The 23,993-nt window shown below is 41.4% G+C and overlaps 1 protein-coding gene across 36 annotated transcripts in view; it reads right to left on the reverse strand.

Annotated features, from left to right (window-relative positions):
* Positions 1-23,241, reverse strand: part of EIF4G3 (eukaryotic translation initiation factor 4 gamma 3) — a 359,841-nt gene extending 336,600 nt beyond the window's left edge. For 25 of the 36 annotated variants that reach the window (XM_021097639.1, XM_021097660.1, XM_021097662.1 and 22 more), the window contains exons 1-2: positions 23,037-23,217; positions 22,516-22,687 (exon numbers count right to left, since the gene is read on the reverse strand). The gene's annotated coding sequence lies outside the window, so the exon portion shown is untranslated. Of the gene's footprint in view, positions 1-22,515; positions 22,688-23,036 lie in introns of those variants that run through there. The other 11 variants (XM_021097676.1, XM_021097665.1, XM_021097674.1 and 8 more) reach the window with 9 other exon arrangements.

Genomic DNA, 23,993 nt, shown 5'->3' on the forward strand with positions numbered 1-23,993 from the left:
TCAGACTTAGCTACCAGCTCCTAAAGCCCAGGGAACAATCTCTTTTCTCAAAGTAAAACTAACATTAAGTGTCTAAAAGAGCATTCAAAAACCATTCTTAAAACTAGGAGTGTGCCTCCAATCATAATAAACTAGGTCTCTCCATAGACTACTAATGTTATATATGCTCAGACGCAGGAAAACAAGGGCTTTTTTTTTTTTTTTCTTAAATCGCCCAATGCTGTTAACTATTTAAAGCACAGGTTCAGTGCTTGTTTAAAGAAACTGAGAACAAGTGGATAAATATGAACTGCTAATCTTTTTGGAGAGAGTCAGAGAGGCCAAACAACCTGTAACTCAATGGAATTACCTTCTCCTGTTCTGGTTTAGAGTATTTTCAACAGTTTCACTTTTCAAAACTGAAGTGTTTCATCTTTAGGAATCCTTCTGTCATAAGAAGGGATCCTAAAAATAATAATAATTTTAAAAATAATTTTAAAATTTAAAAAAAAAAATAGTGGAAAAAAAAAGGATCCCCTCCAAATATATTTTTCAAAGTTGTGATTTCCAATAAAGGATTTGGGCTGGAAGTTTCCTTGTGGTGCAGGGAGTTTAGGATCAAAGTTGCCACAGTTGTGGTGCAGGCTGCAATCGCAGTGCAAGTTCAATCCCTGCCCCAGGAACATGCCACAAGCACAGCCCCCACCCCCAAAAAAAGATTGGGCTGAGAAACAACTCCTAATTGCTTTCATACCTAGTTTCATACCCAATGACTCATCACCTTAACAATTTCCCTTTTCACTTCAAAAGCAGTCAAATTAACCTAATTCAAATTCCTAGCTGAAGTAACAAGGAGATATATACAATAACATACATCCCCTTAGCACTATGACAAAAGATGCCTTTTTAGCCAGCAGGCATTTTCACTCTTATTTTTTTGTCCACCTAAGCGGCATGTGAAAGTTCCCAAGCCAGAGTCAAACCCATACCACAGAAGCCACCCAGGCCACTTCAGTGACAATGCCAGATCCTTAACCCACTGCACCACAAGGGAACTCCTGCTTTCACTATTAAGTGTGCCATTATTTGACAATATTCCTTTTAAACTATAAACTTCTAAGCTATCCACCATGAATCTGCTACTAACCATGTACCAACCGTAAACAAAAGCTGAAACCTGAAATAGAACTATAAATTTTTTAAAATATATAAAGTCCAGTGATCTTTAAATGCAGGCTGGGTAACAACTATGAAAATTTACCTAGCTCCAAGTATCCTGAACAAAAATATCTACACATATTTTATAAATTTGGAAAATTGCAGATAAAAAAGTAAACACAATGAAAGTCATCCCTATAAAAAGTATATACAAGCTATCTTAAAGTCCCAAGTAAAAATCATAACTCACATATCAATCTGGATTTGAACTATTCACTAAAAATATATAACCTGATCCTCCATCCTTAAAACCTTCCAGAAGGATCCTTCTACAGTACAAACTGGCTACATCATTCCCCAGCCTACAACTTTGACGGCTCCTCACTGTCATCTGGGTGAAATCCATGCTCCTCAGCATGGCTTATACGGCCCTTTCTATGGCCTCTGATTATACACTTCTCCCCTCCAAAATGTTTTCCTAGCAAAGATGAACAAGTCATCTTTCATGGTCCTGAGTCTCTGTATGTGCTGATTCCTGGCTAAAATATTCTTTTTTCTATCACTATCTCTTTTCATATGGCCCATTCATCCCTCCAGATTAAGTTTAGAAGTATCCCTTCTCCAGGAAGCCTCTACCAGCACTCCTTCTGATTCTCTCCCACAACTCCCCTAAGTCACGTTGGCCCTCCTCAGAGCTCTCACAGGCCCTGAACTTACTGATTCCTGTTTACTTACTTTTTTATATATCTATCTCCCCACACTAGGGCTGAAAATTTCTTGAGGGCAAAGACTATGACTTATATCTAATTCCTCACTGCTCAGCCCAGGATACACTGTCCCTGCTCGGTGAACATCTACTGAAACCGATTTTCCTTTTAGACCTAGGGAGAAAGTATCCCAACCTTGTTTAGTTTTACATTCCATGTCAAACAGGTTGCCAGAGCACCAGTTCCCAACTTTTAAGCCAGACTCCTTAGGTCCACCAATTCATCACTGTTTCAAAACACCTAAGAAGTTATATGTAAATCCACAATAATGAGGCAAAGACTAACTAAAATATCAATTCCTTTTCTTCTGCTTAACATTAATCAATTAAGGGAGAGAACACTGAGTTCATTATGTTATGCCTAATTCCTGATTAGCAAATAACATCCTTTTTTTTTTTTTAGGGCTGCACTCGTGGCATATGGAAGTACCCTGGCTAGGGGTCAAACAGGAAATGCAGCTGCCGGCCTATGCCACAGCCAAGGCAAATCAGGATCCAAGCTGTGTCTGCAACCTACACCAAAGCTCACAGCAAGCTCTGGAGGAGCTCACCGGATCCTTAACCCACTAAGCAGGGTCAGGGATCAAACCCACATCTTCATGGATAATAGTAGGGTTGGTTACCACTGAGCACAACAGACACACCTTAAATCTTTTACTGAAAATGTGAATTCAAAAAATTCTTTGAAAAATCAAATATGCTTTAATTAAAAAAATTTTTTTAATTTTTTAAATGAGAATTCAGGGGTTCCCTGGTGGTTTAACACCTTCACCGCTGCAGCCTGGGTTTAACCCCTGCTCTAGGAACTAAGATCCTACATCAAGGTAGGCTGCACGCTGCAGCCCACCCCCCCAGAAAAAGTAAGTTCAAATTAATGATTTCAAAATAACTGCTGCCCAGAACCCCTGTAATAATAGCCTATAAGTATTCAAGGTAGATAATATAAAATGTAGCTATTTTTAAAGTTTTTATTATAAAGTATGCCATTATTACAGAAAATAGGCAAAAGTATCAATTTAAATTTAACTTCCCAAACTAAAGCTCCTCAAGGACTTATTTTAAGCTTGCAAAGAAGGAGAAAGAAATTCCTCTTCAGTCTCCAATCTTCTTTAAATGTAGCAACAATTACTTAAGCAGAGTGTGGAGTTTATATCAAAAGGCTACCTGTCAAGTATTAAGTATCACTTTCTCGAACTACATAAAGAGCTCAGTGGAAACCTAATCTAGAAAGCTTAAAAAGATTGTGCTTTCTTAGTTCTCTTTCCTCTTCTAGGCAGCTTCCTCTTTTCCCCAGTTTCATCCTCTTCATCAAATCACTAGCCACTGCCTAAACGTAGACCTTTGCTTTTCTCTTCAAGTTCTCCATTATGCTTACATTTGCACAGATTCGTTTACCCAGCTCTTTCTGCTCATGTGACTTTCATCTATTTCCAAACATGTCCAGTTATCTCCATTTGTTAAATGAGTAAGACATTCCATTCATTTCATATTCAACATGTCCTAAACTGAATCTGTCTGCCCACTCTCTCAAAATATAAAATTTAATCCCAATTAAATATGAAACTATATCCTATTAAATTAAATTCTATGCTGTTGATTATCCCATCAACAGCATAATTTTCCAGTCTCAGCCTTGGAGTCAGTTTTAACTGTTTACTTTTATCAAGAATAATCAAATCTCTTCCTTCAACAGCTTCATAATATAATCATCCTTTCTTTTCTCTTTGCTCTAGCCTGGATGAGCAGCAGTAAAACCTTGGAAAACCTTTAATGGACCTATCATATAGTCTCCATCCCTCTGGTCTATCTCAACCCATCAAGCACAATCTTCACCTTCCTCTAATGACTAAACATGTTAGTAGGTCTTAAGTCTTCACAAACCTCCATCTACTAGAAGATGAAAGTACAAATTATTTAGCTAGATACCCAAAAGTTTCCAAAACTATCACAGGTACTACACAGTCAGTTTTTTATTTCAGCCAAGGAGTTCTTCTGAGCATCCCAAACACACTGCATACTATTTTCCAACTGCTGTAAATGTAGCCCCCTCAGCTGTAAGTGTCCTTCCACTTATGTCTACCCATATCCTACTTCCTATTCCTCTAGTCCTTGCTAACCTTTTAGGCCTCTGACCTCCTACCTCCATTCAGAGAGTACCTTAAATTTTTAACTGTTTGACAGGAATACATAAGCAGAGGGCACAATGAAGGTTTCTTTTTTATCTCCGGCAACACCCACCATATACTATTATTTAATAAAACATGCTCCCTTGGTCATTTAATATATAATTGCTGTGAGTCTACTGAGGCTGAGGCAGTGTTAGCTTAATCTGTGGTAACAAAACAACCAGTATTTACCTTCTCTATTCTACATCTTATTCTTTTCTCAAGAGACCATTAATTCTTTCCTCCTCCCCTGGGCATCCTAACCGTACCATTACCAGTTGTCCTTTTCCAGTTGAGCCAACTAAGCTACTTTCATAAATACGATTCTGGAATACAAAAAACAAACAACTTTCCTCTCAAAATATCCTGAGAAAAATTAGAAAGAGTGACCAGTAGCATGCTTGTGAAGGCTATTTTGCCATTTGCCAGTGAAGGCTTCTCACAACTGTCCTTATCATTGAAACTCATTTTCACACATGGTATTCTATGAATAGACCAAAGTCTTAACTAAAAGCATACGTAGACTATGATAAATACATGATCAAGAAAGGGGGTTGCGGAAGTTCCCATTGTGGCTCAGTGGTAACGAGCCCGCCTAGCATCTATGAGGATGTTGGATTGATCCCTGGCCTTGCTCAGTGGGTTAAGGATCTGGCGTTGCTGTAAGCTGTGGCGTAGGTTGCAGATGCAGCTTGGATCCCACATTGCTGTGGCTGTGGCAAAGGCCAGCAGCTATAGCTCTGATTTAACCCCTAGCCTGGGAACTTTCATATGCCACAAGGTGTCCCCAGCCCCAAAAAAAAGAAAAAGAAAAAAGAAAGGTGGTTGTAATTTCAAAAGTACTTATAGAAGTTCCCATTGTGGCTCAGCGGTAACAAACCCAACTAGTACCCATGAGGATGTGGGTTCAACCTCTGACCTTGCTCAGTGGGTTGGGGATCCAGCATTGCCATGAGCTGAGGTGTAAGTCTCAGACACAGCTCAAATCTGGCATTGCTGTGCCTATGGTTTAGGCCAGCAGCTGCAACTCCAATTCGACCCCTAGCCTGGAAACTTTCATATGCAGTAGGTGTGGCCCAAAAAAAAGCAATTAAAAAAAAAAAAAGAAGAAGTGCATATGAACTATAACTTTTAATGACTAAATTTTTATAAATTTCTATTTCAGTTTAGCTCCTTCAAGTAAAACAACTCACCAGGTCTGGTATTCAAAATTTAACATAAAAAACAATCCATGGGTTCCACAGGGAAAACTAGAGTACATCTCTGACTTTAAATTTCGTTAGAAGAATGTACTCTTAGGTAAACTCAAACTGTTAGCTATGAAGTGAGAACACTGGACCTACAGGTCTCAATACAACCCAAACATAAAAAGCCCTTCAAATTCAAGTCTTGGGTGGGATGGGGGGAGGCAAAAACAAAAGCCTCCACACATTTCCTTCTTTTATCTACTCTGTGAACAGAAATACCATTAAAACCTAACCAAGTTTTAATATAAACTAAAAACATGATTCTTACGGAACTCAGATGCTGGCCAACCTCAAAACTAAAAAATTCAGTAATTACATATGATATGCTGTAATAACCCAAAACCACAGTGAAACTGGTAAAATTAAAAAAAAAGAAAAGAAAAGAAAAGCTAGAACAACAAAAAACTGTATTTTAATTCTCAAATTGTTTCACAGTAACAAAAACTTCCGGTACTGTATTATAATGTCAAATATAAGTCAAGTCATTTCCTTGGACAGAAATCACTAACGCTGTTGCCCATAAACTACATCATAAAGTTTAGAAAGCATTTTCTCTTTCATTATCTCAATCATTATCACAACACTCTGAAAAAGGGGGAGGTAGTATTTTCCCTCATTTACAGATGAGAAAACCGCAACTTAAAGTTATGGGATTCACCATGACTACATGGCTACTTTCATGTAAGAAGAAGGATATAAGAAAATAAATAGGGGAGTTCCTGTCGGGGCTCAGTGGTTAATGAACCAGACTAGTATCCATAAGGACGTGGATTCAATCCCTGGCCTCACTCAGCGAGTTAAGAATCTTGCATTGCCATGGGCTGAGGTGTAGGTCACACATGTGGCTTGGATCCCACATTGCTGTGGCTGTGGTGTAGGCTGGCAGCTACAGCTCCAATTAGACCCCTAGCATGGGAACCTCAATATGCCATGGGTGTGGCTCTAAAAAGACAAAAGACCAAAAAAAAAAAGAAAAAGAAAAAGAAAATGTCTAGGAATCTACTCACTTGTGTAAAAGAAATACAAGAAAGATAAACCAGGAATTAAAGAGACTGGTTACCTACAAGTATAGGTGGGGAAAATAGAAACTGGGTAGCAGAGACAGGAGGAGTACATTTCTCTGAGTACATCTTTTTAATAGTATAACCATGACTCTTAGAACCAGAGTGATGTTCCACATACCCAAAATAAACAAAACCCAAAGAAAAGGGGAGTTCTGGAGTTCCCGTCGTGGCGCAGTGGTCAACGAATCCGACTAGGAACCATGAGGTTGCGGGTTCGGTCCCTGCCCTTGCTCAGTGGGTTAACGATCCGGCGTTGCCGTGAGCTGTGGTGTAGGTTGCAGACGTGGCTCGGATCCCTCGTTGCTGTGGCCCTGGCGTAGGCTGGCAGCTACAGTTCCAATTTGACCCCTAGCCTGGGAACCTCCATATGCCGAGGGAGCGGCCCTAGAAATGGCAAAAAGACAAAAAAAAAAAAAAAAAAAAGAAAAGAAAAGAGGAGTTCTCTTGTGGCACAGCAAGTTAAGGATCCGGCACTGTCACCATCCCAGCTCAGGTGCTGCTGTGGCACAGGTTCAACCCCTGGCCCAAGAACTTCCACATGCCATGGGCACAGCAAAAAAAAAAAAAAAAAAAAAAAAAAAAAAATTACAAGCTATCAGTATAAACACATGGTTTTTAATGTATATACAAATACAGAAACATAGATAACATGTGTAAGAGTGGGTTAGTACACATACATACATTTAATTTTGCCTGCTGAAAAGACCTAGAAGCAATGACATTCTAGTAACACCAAACCCACTTAGGCCCAGATCTTGGTCACTAACACCATTCTCCAATAAAAAGACTGTTTGGGAGCTCCCGTCATGGCTCAGTGGTTAATGAAACCGACTAGCATCCATGAGGACGAGGGTTCGATCCCTGGCCTCACTCAGTGGGTTAAGGATCTGGCGTTGCTGTGAGCTGTGGTGTAGGTTGCAGATGTGGCTTGGATACCACACTGCTGTGGCGTAGGCCAGCTGCTACAGCTCTGATTTGATCCCTAGCCTGGGAACTTCCATATGCTGCAAGGGCAGCCCTATAAAAAGACCAAAAAAAAAAAAAAAAAAAAAAAAAAGACTGTTTGGATAAGTGGCTAATCCCAACACTGAGGCAGGGAAAATACAATATGAACCTGAAACATTCTGCCGTGCTAGAAAGTAAAGAAATGCTTTACTTTAAAAAAAAAAAAAAGTTTGCTGGTTGGGTGGAAAAACACAGGTGCCAATCTGAAGGAATTCCTTATGACCACAGCTGGAATAATCTGAGCAATAAAATAACTGGAATAAATGCATATCTGACTCTGTGGTGATATAAAAGTATAAATTAATAAATGGAGGAGAGCACTTCCTCACAGCAGCACAATTAATAAATGGAGAAGGAAAGAAACTGAAAGTTCCAATTACACAGCTACAAACTTAATAAATGCTGCATGTAAGAACCACCAGTGGCTAAAAATCAGTTGGCCAAAATTTGAGGAGAAACATTATTTGTAAAGTCTTCCACAAGATACCTATCAACTACAAAAGGAAGGACAGTAACTCCACAGTAGAAAAGACACAGTCAGCAATTTACAAAGCAATCATTACATACTGATATTATGAACCTTCTGATATGATACACTTTGAAAGAATGCATTTTGGAATGCATTTTAAGGAATGCAATCGTTACCAAAACTCATACCCTCATTCTGATCATAACAGAGTATCAAATAAACCCAAACTGAGGGACATTCTATAAAATAACTGATTGGTAATCTTCAAAGGCATCAAGGGCACGAAGAATAATTAAAGACTAGAGGAGACTAAGGAAAAATAACAACTAAACACAACGTGGATAAAAGGATAGTGGAGAAACTGATAAAAAATTTTAATAAGGTCTGTAGGTTAGCTGTAAGTATTGTATCAAAGTTAATTTCTGAGTTTTGTTTTTGTTTTCTTTGTGGCTCTGAGGCCCGCAGAAATTCTTGGGCCAAAGATCAAGCCCGCACCACAGCAGCAACCCAAGCCATAGCAGTGACAATGCCGGATCCTTAACCTGCTGAGCCACAAGGAACACCAATTTCCTATTCCTGACCACTGTAGTATGGTTATGGATGATGTTAACAGTAGGTGAAGGAGGTGAGAAATATAAATGAACTCTTCCTACTACTCTGGCAGGTTTTCTAGAAATCTAGAATATCTTCTAATAAAGTCTTTTTTTTTTAAGTGTACTGACAATACTTGGCTTTTACTGAGTTCACACGTGAATGTTAAAGACCTCTACAATAACCAAAAGATTAAAAACAAATTGTTGTATCAAAGGATCTTAAATGTTTTGCTGCTTCACAAAGCATTTTAGTAACATAACTAGAAACAGCAAAAGACAGCTAATTTCCTAAGCTACATAATGGTTATTAGGTAGGGTGACCACATAAATTACCATCCAAACCATGAAGGACCACTGCAGGAGAAAGGGGACCTTTGGTTACCCCACTAGTAGGTCAATGCAGTTCCTGTTATTGAAGATCTCCAATCAGCTTGAGCTGGCATAAACGTGACGCTCAGGCAAGTCAACCTTATCTCCCTTAGCCTCTGGAACAAACGCCCCTGAGAGAGGTGGCCAGAAAGTTGGACCAAGAGATCCCTAAAGACTTACATAATCGGAAAAAAAGCCAACGCACACTTATATGCTTTTTTTTTTAAGTATGATTTTTTGAAGGTCAAAAATGAAATCACTGACTTTCCAGAGAAGCATTCAGCTTTCACTGCTTTACCTAAAATGTAGCACATCCAAATAACACTTACCCAGTCATAGCATAAAAGGTAATAAGCTAAGGTCAAGTACTCTGCTGTCTGCTTTTGAAACAGCAATTACCTCAAGAAGTTGAACTGGTTCCAAATTCTATTATTTCTGAAAAAGATCAACAATATAACATAAAAAGTATCAGTTGATGAGCTGCTATAGCTACAATGGATTGGCAGGGACTTGGGAGCACTGGGACGTGGGTTGGATCACCAGCCCGGCACAGTGGGTTAAGGATCCGGCACTACTGCAGCTGTGGCTTAGGTCACAACTGCAGCTCAGATCTGATCCCTGGCCTGGGAGCTCCATATGCCAAGGGGCGGCCAAAAATGGAAAGAAAAAAAAAGTATTGCTGAATATAACGTATTAGCCTCAAAGACTCAACAATATGAACCAAGCATTAATGTTCTTAAAATTTTACATAAGGTATTTAAGAACCATTCCCTTTGCATATTTAGTGAGAGCTAAGCTAAAGATATGCATAGTAATTTATGAAACTTAAAAAGCAGCAACCCCAAGAGTTCCCGTTGTGGCTCAGTGGGTTACAAACCTGACTAGGATCCATGAGGACATGGTTCAATCCCTGGCCTCGCTCAGTGGCTTAAGGATCTGGCATTGCCATGAGCTGCAGTGTAAGTCGCAGATGCGGCTCAGATCCTGCATTGCTCTAGCTGTGCTATAGGCCAGCAGATACAGTTCCAATTCGACCCCTAGCCTGAGAACTTCTATATGCCATAGGTGTAGCCCTAAACAGCAAAAAAAAAAAAAAAAAGGCAGCAACCCCATTCTCACACTGTAATATTTCAGGTCATTAAAGAAATTTCTTGAGCGTGGAAAATCTTCATCCAAAGCAAATAAACCCTGTTTTTAATCAAACATGAAAGTTCATAGAGTCTCTTCTTTAATGTGGTCTTTTCCTAAATAGCAAGAAGAATCCTGTTAGAGGATAGCAGTATATTTCTATTTTGTTTCTTTATAATAACACATACATTAGAATAGCCTGCAGATATAATGCAGAAATTGACACAAAACTTTAAATCAACTATAATAAAATTTTAAAAAGAATAGCCTGAGGATATAACCTAATAAAGTCAAATTTAACTTCAAAATTACATCACTGCTTGGAGTTCCCAATACGGTGCAGCAAGTTAAGTACCTGGTGCTGTCTCTACAGCAACATGGGTTGCTACTGAGGCGCTGGTTCAATCCCTAGCCCAGGGCAGAGGGTTAAGGATCTAGCATTGCTGCAGCTCTGGTGTAGCTCTCAGCTGTGGCTCAGATTCGATCCCTGGCTTGGGAACTTCTATATGCCACAGTAAGGGAGGATTTACATAAACGCTTTAGGCAGAACTAACTCTCTATGTGCAATACAATAACCTAAGAATTTGTAACTTACAATTTCAATTTTTCATAGGACAGCAAAGGAGTCAAATGTCCATACTTTACTTCTTACAAGGTTATCACTCCCTAATAGGAATTTATCTTAATAACAGAAGCAGACAAATAGTTCTCCTGTTTGCTAGGCATTATACATAAGGTAAAAATGGTCAAAGTTCATTTATTCAATAGGTCATATTTTATAAAAGCACACCTCACTAAATCTCAAACATTTAATGGATTATAAAACCTTACATGTAGTTGTGATGCCATTCTTACTCTCCTAATCTTTTCTGTTCCTTATTTCAACTTGCATACCTCAACCAAATAAATTCTCAAACTATTGTTTTTATCATCAGTTTCCCACAATAAATAAAAACAAAAAATATAACTGATTTTTCACAAGATGCCAAGATATTTCAACAAAGAGTAATCTTTTCAATAAATAGTACTGAAACAACTGGATATCCACATGCAAAATAATAAACTTGGACTCCTACTTCACATCACACACAAAAATTAACTCAAAATGGATCAGAGACCTAAATGTAAAAGCTAAAATTAAAGAAGTCTTAAAAGAAAACATAGAAGTAAAACCTTTATGACCTCGAGTTAGGCAAAGTCTTCTTAGACACAGCAGACATCCTCTCAGACACTTAAGACACAAATGACAAGAGAAAAGGAGACAGGAATTCCCTTATAGCACAGCAGGTTAAGGATCCACACTGTCATCACAGTAGCTTGGATCGCTGCTGTGGCATGAGTTCAATCCCTGACCCAGGAACTTCCACATGCTATGGGCACAGCCCCTACCTCCTGCAAAAAGACAAGCAGATAAATTGGACTTCATCAAAAGTAAAAACCTTTGGGAGTTCCATTATGGCTCAGCGGAAACAAATATGACCAGTATACAAGAGGACACAGGTTTGATCCCTGGCCCCACTCAGTGGGTCAAGGATCCAGCATCGCTATGAACTGTGGTGTAGGTCACAGACTCAGCTCGGATCTGGCATTGCTGTGGTGTAGGCTAGCAGCTGTAGCCCCGACTGGACCATTGCCTGGGAGCTTCCATATGCCACACCTGCGGCCCTTAAAAAAAAAAAAAAGGTAAAAACCTTTGTACTTCATAGTGATTACCCACTGAATGGGAAAAAATATTTGCAAAAGTTTTATCTGCAAAGGGACTTGTATCTAGAATATATAAAGAACTCTAACAACTCAATAATAAGACAACTAAGGAGCTCCCTTGTGACACAGCAGGTTAAGGATCCAGCATTGTCATTGCTATGGTGCAGGTTTGATCTCTGGCCCAGGAACTTTCACATGCCATGGGCAAGACCAAAAACGTAAAAAAGGAAAGAAAAAAAAAAAAAAAAGACAACCCAACCGAGTTAAAAACTGGGCAAAGGATATGAACAGACATTTCTCCAAAACAAATGGCCAGTAAGCCCACAAAAAAGATACAACATCATTAGTCATCAATGAGAAGCAAATCAAAACCACAATGAGATACTACTACACACCCACTACCACGGCCTATAATCAAAAAGACATATAATGACCAATAGTGGAACCTTCATTACTTTGCTGGTAGGAATGTAAAATGGTACAGTCCCTTTGGAAAACAGTTTGGCAGTTCCCCAAAATGTTAAACATGGAATTACCTCATAAAATCCCACAACTGTACTCTTAGGTATATACTCAAGGGAAATGAAAAGATACATCCACACAAAAACGTTCACAGTATAATTATTCGTAATAGTAAAAAAGTTAAAATAAATATTCATCAACAAGAAGAAAACATGATACCTTGAATATTTTCCAACAACCAAAAAAAAAGTTCCTAATACCTGTTATAACAGAGGGGCCATAGAAAACTATGCAAAGTGAGAGAAACCACTTACTAAAAAAAACCACATGTTGAATTATTCCATTTATATGAAATATACAGAATAGGCAAATCTCTGGAGGCTAAAAGTAGATTAGAACTTGCCTAGGGCGGAGAGAACGAGGGGAACTGGTCAGTCTAATAATGTGTTTGAGAGTGATGAAAACATTCTAAAATTGATTGCGGTAATAGTTGCACAATTCTGTGAATATACTCAAAACCACCGAATTGTACATTCTAAATGAGTGGCTTGTATTCAAATTATATCTCAATAAAGCTGTCAAAAAAAAAAAAAAGGCAGTCTAACCTCTTCTTATACTCAAAGCCTTCTAGAATCTAGATCCATTATCTCAAGCATTCTACCACAAGAATCCTCCACTCCAAGCATACTGATCAAGACCCTTATAATCCAGCACACTACGCTTATTTCAAGCCGAAATCTTTGTTCATGCTGATCACCCACTCACCACAATCCATTCCCCTCTGCCCCAAATTCTGACTACAGTCTTAAATTTTTCTTTTTTTTTTTTTTGTCTTTTTTTGCTATTTCTTTGGGCCGCTCCCACGGCATATGGAGGTTCCCGGGCTAGGGGTCGAATCGGAGCTGTAGCCACCAGCCTATGCCAGAGACACAGCAACGCGGGATCCGAGCCGTGTCTGCAACCTACACCACAGCTCACGGCAACGCCGGATCGTTAACCCACTGAGCAAGGGCAGGGACCGAACCCGCAACCTCATGGTTCCTAGTCGGATTCGTTAACCACTGCGCCACGACGGGAACTCCCAAATTTTTGTTTTTAATGTTTTAAAAACTCATCACAGGAGTTCCTGTCATGGCACAGCGGAAACAAATCTGACTAGGAACCATGAGGTTGCGGGTTCGATCCCTGGCCTCACTCAGTGGGTTAAGGATCCAGCACTGCTGTGAGCTGTGATGTAGGTCGCAGAGGCAGCTCAGATCTGGCGTTGCTGTGGTTGTTGCGTAGGTCAGCGGCAACGGCTCCAATTAGACCCCTAGCCTGGGAACCTCCATATGCCTCAGGTGCAGCCCTAAAGAGACAAAAGACAAAAAAAAAAAAAAAAACAAACAACAACAACAAAAAAAACACCTCATCACAGTTCAAATTCTGTTTCTTACATGCTATTTTCTAAGACCTAGGAAAGAGTCAGGAGTCATCTCATTCAATCTTTTTTTCTGATGTTCCTCCATTCTGTACTTCAAAGTACAGTCATTTCCATTCTCAAGGTAAAACTGCATTCCAGTTCAAAACTGGCCATACTTAATTTCTACTGTCACCAAGTTTTCCCCCTTGTCATTCCAAAATTGTCTGTTCCCATGCTTCAATCTTGTTTCCCTAACCCCACATGAATCCCCTATGGTCTTTTCCTCCCTTCTCAATCACTCCATATAATACCAACATTTCCTGAAAACCAAGTAATGAAAACAAGGTGATATCACATATGTATATAATTTATAACTAGTAAATACAACCCTGACCACATCTTTTTTAAAGTATGATTGAATATGTGGATGAAGGGATAATTTTTAAGTTGTATATAATTGTAGGGGGGAATCTATGAAGTTATATCAAGTTTTAATGCCATAAATAATCCAAAACAGTACAGGCACAATAACTCAAAAACTTCATTTCTTGATAAAGGTTTGAGCCACTCTCTTTCTAATGTGCAGAAATAACTTCTGAGCTACAAGGGAAAGGTGAAAGAATATCCTCATGAAAATCTTTCCAAAGAAACAAAAATAGTTCATTGCAAACTGATGAATAAAACTATTCAAAAAGTAGTTTCTGCTGGCAGATAGTTAAGTACCAAAATAAGCAAGATACAAAACTGTATGTAATTTGACCTAAAGCTATGTTACAAAGAACAGACTTTAAGTCCATTAAAGTACACAGAAAAAAAGACAAGAAATACATCAAAATATTAATAATAGTGGTTATCTCCATATACTAAGGTTATGGTGATTTTTTACCTTTTTTTTTTTTTTAGGGCCATACCTGCGGTATACGGAAGATCCCAGACTAAGGGTCGAATCAGAGCTGCAGCTGCCAGCCACAGCCACGTGGGATCTGAGCCACATCTATGACCTACATCACAGCTCAGAGCAACACCGGATCCTTAACCCACCAAGCGAGGGTATGGATCAAACCGGCATCCTCACTGGATTCTAGTCAGATTCTTAATCCTCTGAGCCACAATGGGATCTCCCTTTACTTTTCCATATTTTTAAAATGCTCTGATTTGATGATGTATTACTCTTCTAATCATAAAATAAAATTGTTAGGAGTTTCCTGCTGGCCTGGTAGTTAAGGACTCAGCATTGTCACTGCTGCGGCTTGGGTTACTGCTGGTCGGACCCCTGGCCTGGGAACTTCCTCATGCCACAGACAAAAAAAAAATTTTAATAGCAACATTTGACTGTAAATGTTTTTTCTCCTTGGCCTTTATACAAACTCTAATCCTCAGAATCTATACTTCAAATGCAACATGTCCACTTTAGATGACTTAGTACACTGGGTCAATGCTTGCTACATCTTGAAATTACGGAACTATTTTCAACTCAATTACACATCAGTATAAACAATTTTAGGGCAGTTTTGAGTACTAAAAGCATATTGTGATGCCATCTATATTATCACAAAACTTATCTTAAACTGATTACCAGGCTCTAACTTAATCAACATTTTTGTTCAGCAGCAAACATCTACAGACTTCTTACTACCTGCCCAGCACTGTTTTAGGTGCTGGCAATTCTTTTGTTTTTGTTTTTTGTCTTTTTAAGGCTGCACCGTGGCATATGGAAGTATCCAGGCTAAGGGTTAAATTGGAGCTAGAGCTGCCAGCAACACAGGATCCGAGCCGCATCTGTGACCTACACCACGACTCACAGCAATGCCAGATCCTTAACCCAATAAGCGAGGCCAGGGATCAAACCAGCATCCTCATGGATACTAGTCAAGTTAGTTACCGCTGAGCCACAATGGAAACTCCAGTGCTGGTAATTCAATAGTGAACAAAAGCAACAAAAACCTCTGCCTTTATGGAGTTTACATTCTCTACCGATAAAATTTAATGCCTCGGAAGAGTCAGGAATACACACATAGGGCTCAAAAAGTACAAAACTACTAGTTAATAAAGATCATAAAAACTAACAAATTTCAAATGTACTTTAAATACTTTAAACTACCTCAAATTTCAGCTAAGCCTATAGGAGAATTAAAAAAACCTCCTCCTTGTTGGCAGCAAGCCAAAGAACTAGGAGCCATTTGAGAATTCAGAAGTATCTTGGGATCCTGTAATATTTCATCCATGTAAATTTCAGCTGCAGTTTATACATTGCTTAAAGTCAGGTGCCTGCCTAATAATCAGGAAATACTTCATTTCCTATTATATTAGCTCAAAGTATTATTCCTAAAGTAAAAATAGATTGTTTCTCATCACAGGAGTTTATTTCAGACCTTACTTTCCCTCATACCTCATAATGAACTAACTGTATCATCACCCAGAGCAAGCAGCATCCAACCATGGCAACCTTATTTTATGGCCTCAAGCCATTTCACAACAGACTACACAGTCTTCGCTACTAAAATTAGAGGCATTTCAGTCTGTTTTTTGTTTGTTTGTTTTGTCTTTTTGCCTTTTCTAGGGCAAAATCGGAGCTGCAGCCGCCAGCCTACACCAGAGCCACAGCAACGCAGGATCTGAGCTGCGTCTGCGACCTACACCACGCCTCACGGCAACGCTGGATCCTTAACCCACTGAGCAAGGCCAGGGATAGAACCGGCAACCTCATGGTTCCTAGTCGGATTCGTTAACCACTGAGCCATGACAGGAACTCCTGCATTTCAGTCTGTTTGGCTAAATCTAACATTAATAAGACAAAACCCAGAGGCTTCTTATATGCGTTTATATAAAGTTGCCTTTCCTTGTGCTCCACGTTAGAATGCTTCCATTATCAGTAAGTCACCAGAGAAACACGCCACTGGCCATCAGTCTAAAAAAGCATTAATAGGTCTCTACAAAATCCTTCCTGTCTACCTGCAATCACAAAACAGACATCAAACCATAATCTTCAGAATTAACAGCCATTATAATTCAAGAGGACCACTTAGCAAACTAATCTAACCTCTTCATTTTAGAAAGGGAAAAACTGATGCCCAAAGCAGTGTAACACATCTATTAAAACGGAAAAGCCACAAGTTACCTGGTGGAACAGCAGGTTAAGGACCTGACACTGTCACTGCTGTGGCATGGGTTCAATCCCTGGCCCTGGAACTTCCACATGCCACAGGTGCAGCCATAAAAAAAAAAAAAAGAAAGAAAGAAAGAAAGAAAAGCCAAACTCAAATCCAGATTTTTTTTTTTTTTTTAACTCCAAATCATGTGTACTTCTCAATACACCAAGTCAAATCCACTTGCATTTTAAGGCTAGTAGGTACTGTTTCCAAGCCAAAGTTTAGTATCAGGAGCAGGGGGATGTTACCAGATGAGTGGAAAGGAGACAAGGAAAGAACCAATCACAGAGATGAAATATGATATATCTTCTCATACTCTAATTCTTCATATTATGACGCAGAAGATACTTGGAATCTACAGCAATTGTGTTTTGACTGCCATGTCCTCTAGTACCTCCTTCTAGCTTCTGCTAAAACCTGCTACCTGAAACATACCTGAAATCCACTTAGAACTAAAATTCTGTGCAGCAGCAACAGCAAATGCACTGGGAAAAGTCTGCTGGCAGGAGAAAGCTCTGTGAATTTTGGGTAATTCTTACTCATCCTTCTAATTTAGCTCAAATGTTAACTTCTTCTAGGAAGCCCTAATTCCTCCTTCCCCCGGGTTAGGCTCTTACAGCAGTCACTGTACTTTACTCGTGGTATTCAGTCCATTTACCTGTCTGGACCAAGTTCTTTGAGGGCAAAGATTTCAACCCCAGACCTAGCACCGAGTATGGCACACACAAGTAAGTGCTGGATAAACCAACAAATTAATTTTAAAACTTGCCACTCAGATTAAAGTGCCAAAATAAATAGCTGAAAGACAGAAATCCTATTATGACTTAAAACATGGTTTTCAAACATTTTTCAGCAGGTCGTTTTGTAAAAACCTTATCAGAAACGCCAATGTGGAAAAGCAACATATTAGTCCTAAGGTGGTTTAATTTCTCAGAGTTTGATAGAAAATACCCATAAGCCTGGGACAGGGAGTAGCAGCAGCAGAGGCAAGAGCTGATGTGACTCAGGCATCTTTTTTTTTTTTTCTTCCCATCTTTCTTCTTTATCTCCATCTTACATTGATCTCTCTCCTCTCTCCTTCCAAGAGGATCTGCTCTCTAGAAGCACAGATCCATCTTTGTTAATGGTGGGGCTTAGGAGTAAACAGACTGCTGTCCACTGCATGAGTTAGAGAGTTCTTGTTTCTAGTTGTAAAGGTATTTTGCTGGAGGCCTTATTAATATCTGAACAAGCAGAAACTTGCACTGAATCAAATGTGGCAGGCCTGTTCCTATGCTTTAAGGCTCAATGAGGTAAAGATAACCTACTTTGAATGTCTAGCAGTATGCGGCTATGAACTAATTAAAACAAAGTACAGCGTCACTTCTTTCTAGATTGCTCCACAGATCTCCTTTACCGTATATAGACTTCCCCAAGCTATCAAATGAGGGACAGTATCCTTCCTTCCACTTCCACACACAGACTTGGTAAGTGGCACCGCAGAGTAGAAAGGACATTCACAAGCTCTGGAGCCAGTAAGATGGTCTGAACTGCAGTCCACCACTTACTAGATAGACAATACTACATAGACAACCATGGGAACATTACTGAACTTCTCTAAACTTCAGTTTCCTCATCTGAAAAACAGATAGTACCTACTGCATTAGTGTTCTCATGAGAATTTTAAAAAATCATTTATGTTTGACTCCTAAAACAGGAGGCACTCAATAAATGAGTACTATTGTTATTATTCAGATTTAGCTTTGGTGGAGGCAAAAAAGAAGCAAACATCATTGGTTTCAATCTCTAAGATAAAACTGAAAATCAACACAGGATACCAAAAAAAGGAAAATTGTAACACCCCCAAAAAGACAATATTTGCTTTTAATATATGTCATATCTAAGACAAAATAGCTGAAGACACAAGTCATTTTCAGGTCATAACAGGCCTTTACCAAATTTAGTTTCTTTAAAGAACCCACTGCTCTGATTTTCTTAACCCAAACAACTGCCCCCAAACAGTAACTAGACTCCCCAGAACTGTCAGCAGCCCTGAGAGAAATTACATCCTGAAGTCTTCCCATATAAATAGAACACTGTGTATTCATAACAGACTGCAAAATTATTCTGTTTAAGTCAGAACTATTTGGGCACCTAAATTCAAACTCATTTATCTTTAATTATCTCAAGAGTGAGCAATTTGCATTTAAAGAACAAGGCTTTTAACGGGGACCCAAGAACTCTCTGGAAATATAAGGAAGATTTTCTGTGCATGGACAACTTTCTGTGGAGGGTCTATAAGCTTTCAACAAAATGTCAAAGTTGTTTGTTACCCAGAAAAGGTTAAGAACACTGTTGAGATTCTCAATAAAGCCTTTTGAAACCTCATACTGAGAAGCTGAGGTGAGCAAATCTCAAGGCAAGTATCCTGACGTGTCAGTTTCATAAACTATTCATACTGGATTATATTATGAAAACGCTAAACGTATTTCTCCCTTGCCATTAGCACTTTTTTATATCAGGGTTTATTTTCTTCTTTCATCCGCCATCACCCCTGCCCACCCTCCAGCATGCTCCATCCCTTGCTGGTCCCTTCTCTAGCCTCTCAACAGTCATAGGCCTCTACCTGAAATGGCCTTAACAGTCTGCCAAGCCATACTGATGCCTAAGAAGGTTCCATTTATTTATTTATTTATTTGCTTTTTAGGGCCGCACCCGTGGCATATGGAGGTTCCCAGGCTAGGGGTCTAATTGGAGCTATAGTTGCAGGCCTAGGCCACAGCCACAGCAATGCAGGATCTGAGCCACATTTGTGACCTACACCACAGCTCAGGGCAACACCAGATCCGTAACCCACTGAGTGAGGCCAGAGATTGAACCCGCAACCTCATGGTTCCTAATCAGATTCATTTCTGCTATGCCACGATGTGAACTCCCCATTTAAACTTAAATTCAAATTCACCATCACTTTTTTTTTTTTTTTTAACTTTTTTAAGGGGGCCACACCTGCAGCCTTCAGAAGTTCCTGGGCCAGGGATTGAACCTGCATCACTGCTGTAACCAGAGCTGTACTAGGACAATGCCAGATCCTTAACCTGCTGAGCCACCAGGGAATACCTAAATTCACTGTTATTTCTGATTTGTCACCTGAACACTAAGCACAAATAAAGGACATCTTGTTACATGAATCTCCTCACATTTTTACAAATTTAAAATATTATCTAAATTTATTAATTCAAACAATGAAGCTCCCTTGTGGTGCAGCAGGTTAAGGATCTGGTGTTGCCGCAGCTGTGGCACAAGTCTCTACCGTCACATGGGTTCGATCCCTGGTCCATGAACTTCTACATGCTGAGGGTGCAGTCAAAAAAAAAAAAAAAAACAAAAAACAAAAAAAAAAAACCACTACTGCACCCACACCCATATATTTTGAGGAACTGGAGAGTTAATCAAGCTATAGAAAGAGCAACTCCAACTTCACACTCCAGCCTGAATGCTTCAATATTTATCAACTTAACATGCAATAATCACTTTGTCAAATACAAATTCTCATACCCTCAGTGTACAGAAGCAAAATTGCCCTATTTAATCCATTTTTAACCAATTCCCCATTGCCATTGATAACTGTTCACCATTGGTTGTTCTAATGAAATCTATACTGGATTTACTATAAAAGCAATTCGATTTTAGCAACTGTAACCTTTCAATGCATAAAGCAAAGAAAAGGTAATAAAAGTGTGAAATGCCTTAAGAAGAAAATTAAATTCTAACTTTGATGACCTGAGGCAAAGTGGCAAAGTAAAAACTTAAAGCCACATAAAACTAAGTATCCTATATTACTACACATAAGTATAAAAAGTATTCCCATAGGAAATTCCATCTTAAATTTACCCCCTTTAACAACTGTTGCCAAATCAGTAACTACTTTTATGTTGCAACCAATTCAGTTTTTATATGCCCTTCCTGTCAAATGCATTGAGAAAAAGCACACTCACTTGACACACTGAAGTCACAGCTCTTTGTGTCCAAATAACCACAAAACTCACCAAGCACTGTCATATTCAGCACTTTGGTCCTCATCACCTTATATTCAAGAAGACATAGTATGGTCCTCATTTCATTTGTTTGAATTTCCAAAACAGCTCCAAGATGCAGGTAATGAATAACTTACTTGGTGGCACAGCATAGAAACTTACAGCCCTAACCAAGTTTGGGCAATCAAGACCCAAAAAAAATAAAACAAAATAAAATAAAATAAGAAAGGAATTTAACTCACAAACCATTAAGTAAAGATACATTTCAGAGATGCAGCACTGAACTTCACCTTGAAGTAGGCTTATCAGCCAAACTTTTCCCCCAACAGTTAAAGCCTCTAGGGATACTGATCAAAGCTAACTAGATTTTCCATGGGCAACGCACACTAAGATATCACTAACCATTCTCACCGGTGAACAATTCTTAATTGAACAGAATCATGCAGTTAACATTATGAAATCAGTACACACATCACACTGGAATGGAATTTATCTTACTCTGCGCCACACTGCTTGGATTGAAAAAAATGTGGATAACAACATTCAAAGAAAAGAGAAAATGACACTTGAAAGAAACCAAAACAATGACCTGAAATGACTTTAGAAGGGAGATACCTTTCCCTTCTCAAAGTAATGGATACAGACAAGAATCAAACTACAGACCGTGAAATAATCTGTGGACCTCACAGCAGTTAGTTTCGCATTTGCTTATTTGCTCAAACACCCTACTCTAAAAGTCAAACACACAATGACACGAACACAAAAACACAACACATCTACCATCCAATGATTATTTATTGATTTACACAAATACAACGGATTGGGGGGGAGGGGTGCATGATGAAATGTTATTCTCAGGTAGGTAATAATACCTCTCTAAATCTCCGTGGAATTCATGAACTCAACGTTTTACCTTCACCCGCTGGTTTTTAACTAAAATACCTCGTCACCAAGTCTTTCCAATCAAAGCTGTCCAAAAATTCTACAATCGAGCAAATAACATGAAATTAGACACATTCAATACTAGACTTTCCTCCAGGAGCCCTGGCACCCTCCAGACATGAGGCCTATGAAGAGTAAATTAAAGCCCTTTAAAAACAATCAGCATAACACGAGCCTTCCAAGAAGTGAGACTTTTGGGGGTGATGGGTAATGTCAGTTAACTTCCTCTTCCTTTAAAAAAGGTCAAAGACAGGGAAGCGTCCGGTGTAACATTTCCTCCTCAGATCGCGTTCCACCACAAACCACATCACAACTCTCCCAATCGCTAAAAAACATTAGCCAGAGGGAGTGCTTTCCGCAAAATTTCGCCATAGATTTAAAATCCAACTTACCTCCGGAACCAGCTGAGTTTAGTTTCAAACAGTAAAATTACCAATAAAGTTTCTTAGGTATTAATAATATTTAGGGAAGCCCACTATGCCCCGCTGCAGGGAGAGCTGAAGGGAGATGAGGAGGAGGGTGTAGCCCTCACAACAATCAGAGAAAAGCCTTCCCTGCAGGGCTGGTCCCGGGCACCAGCAAATTCGGCCTAATAAAGGGGGGGGGGGTGGGGAGGAGAGGCGAGAAGGGGGAAGGGTCCCCAGCTCCAAAAGGGAAGGGCTGCGGAAGCAAGGCCGACGGAGCTAGTTTTCACAGTAGTGCAGAGGGTCCCGGGGTCCCCCGCAGTGCTGCTGCCGGGTCACCCCAAAAGCTCCGGCCAAGCCGGGTGCGTGGGCTGAAGGAATAGTCCCTTCCCCGGCTGGGCTGTGGCTGCCGGCAGGAGGGTTCCCGGAGGGGCCTCAGCCCCCCTGGTCTGCGACGAAGAGAGCCGAACGGCCGGCAGGAAGGTGAAAAGGATACTGTTGGGGCGCCTGGGTCTGGAGGGCCCTGATGTTCGGGTGAGGAGGGGCCGCTGCCGCCGCCGCCGCCGCCGCCGCCGCTGCTGCCGCCGGGTGAGGAGGCGGTACCGCTGCTGCCGCCGCCGCCGCCGCCGCTCCGGTGCCGGGTCCGGTTCCTGCTGCAGCCGCTGAGCCTGATTTCAGAGCCGGTTTCTGCGGTAAACTCATGGCAAAGCGAAGCCACCAACCCCCCCAGAGCGGGACCGGGCGCGCCGGGGTGCAGGGGCCGGGGGCAGCGGGGGGGCGGGATGGGGGCAGACCCGGGGAGGCGGCGGGAGCGGGGGCCGGGGGGAGGCTGGGAGGAGGAGGAGGAGGGGGCCGGGGCCGGTCACACACGCCCGCCGCCGCCGCCGCCGCCGCCGCCGCCGCCGCCGGCAGCAGCAGCCGCCCCGCGGGCCAGCACCACCGGCTGCCGGTCTCCGTGACAACGCGACCCCGGGGGGGGGCCGGACCCGGCGGGGGCAGGAGGCGGAGAGACCGGACCTTTCACGGCAATATCCTCATGGGCCGGCGGCGGGGGGTCTTTATCCCCCTCCCCGGGGGAAGCGGCGCCCTTCTCGGTAGCGGGGCTCAGGCGATGCCGGCGGATTTTCTTCACTCAACGAGCAGAGCATCCAACATGGCGCTGCGGCCGCCTCCAGCAGTCCGGCAGGACGGCCGCTCGGAAAACTTCGGGCCTTTTCGGAATGGTTCGGGAGGCCGAGGGTGGGAAGCCCCTTCGGCTCTTTCCGGAGACTGGGAGCGGTCGGGATTCTTCGGAAATGCTCGGGGGCGTCTTCGGCCGCCGTTCGGGCGCTCTCTGGAACTGGCTCGCTTCCTCGGGAAAGATCGGCAAGGGGGCTTCCCAGGCTCGCTGCAGCCGGGGTGCGGGGCGGAGGGAGAGACCAAAGGCGAGGTCTGGTCTGCGAGAGCCCTCCCCTGCCGCCCACCTCGGAGAACAATGGTAAAGGCCCTCGAGCCTGCGGTCCGCAGAGCCCTGTCCGCCGAGGCGGGAGGCGGTGAGGCGAGAAACCTCAGTTACGGTGGGAGCAACCGCTTAACCAGAGTGGAACCGCTGGATAGGAACCTGCCGCGTGCACCTATTAGCATAACTAATAGCACTCGCTGGCCCTTAACGCTGATCCCGTCCATTGTGTCGACATTTCGCCCTTGTCCCCTCAGAGAGGCGAGTGGGATGAGGAGCCCCATTTCCAGAGCACCCTGAGGCTGGGAGAGGAAAAGTGACCGGCCCAAGGTCACCCAGCCAGGAAAGGGCAGAGCCAACCTGGATCTCACATCCACCTTCATCTGAAGGAATCTTGCCACCTCCCAAGTTGCCTGGGGACCTGATCTGCCCTGCCTTATCTAGTCAGCAACCTTAACTTAGGATTCTGTGGACGGATTCTTCCAAGGCCTGCCCCAAGACAGGAGCGCCCTTTGACCGGGGACCAGTGGTCGGCT

This window comes from Sus scrofa, chromosome 6 (genome assembly GCF_000003025.6).
Source record: "Sus scrofa isolate TJ Tabasco breed Duroc chromosome 6, Sscrofa11.1, whole genome shotgun sequence".
NCBI lineage: Eukaryota > Metazoa > Chordata > Mammalia > Artiodactyla > Suidae > Sus > Sus scrofa.